This window comes from Colobus angolensis, unplaced genomic scaffold (genome assembly GCF_000951035.1).
Source record: "Colobus angolensis palliatus isolate OR3802 unplaced genomic scaffold, Cang.pa_1.0 Scaffold63, whole genome shotgun sequence".
Taxonomy (NCBI): Eukaryota; Metazoa; Chordata; class Mammalia; order Primates; family Cercopithecidae; genus Colobus; species Colobus angolensis.
In genome coordinates this window covers 976,544-977,327 of record NW_012119932.1, presented here as the reverse complement: position 1 = coordinate 977,327, position 784 = coordinate 976,544, and positions in this window count along the sequence as shown.

Below are 784 nucleotides of genomic sequence, written 5' to 3'. Positions count from 1 at the left end.
TGTATTTTTAGTAGAGACGGGATTTCACCGTGTTAGCCAGGATGGTCTTGATCTCCTGACCTTGTGATCCGCCCGCCTCGGCCTCCCAAAGTGCTGGGATTGTAGGCGTGAGCCACTGCGCCCGGCCAAGACCAAGTTTTAAATGAAGTTCTTTACTATCTTAAAGGTTAATAGAATCAAACATAACTATGTAGTAAAGTTTCTGGATGATTAATCCAGGAAGAGTCAATTTTGTATTGACTCTTGACAAATGTCTATCCTTCCAAAATGACCCTAGGGATACAAACCGTATTCTCCCCTAGGGATCCATTTAATGCCAGTTTGGAGAACAGACTAGTATCGCTCACCAGAAATAGCCTAAGTAATACAAATAATGCTCTACATGTTGCTTTCTTCACATAATTGTTTGAAACTTTATTACTTGATTTAAACATGAAATTGATGCAGTTTTTCTGAGATTTGGCTCATTTTACATATATTTATTCCATTTCATTTCTTTTCTATGCATTAAAGAAGAACTCTTTCCCTAAGTCCAAAAATCACACCTATACAACATGATCCCCTTGCATTCTGCTTCTACAGCGGTTATTCCCTGCTATTTCATAAAGCTGTATTTAACTTAAGAAATTATTGTTTTTCTTTGATCACAAAGAATAGGTAAAATACTAGGAACAGAGCAAACATGCCTCCCCCAAAATCCTGCAAGATGTAAGCAATGAGTTTAGTTCTCCATAAAGAATGAGAAAATACCATTTCAGGCAGTAAATTTAACAAGGAGGTTAAA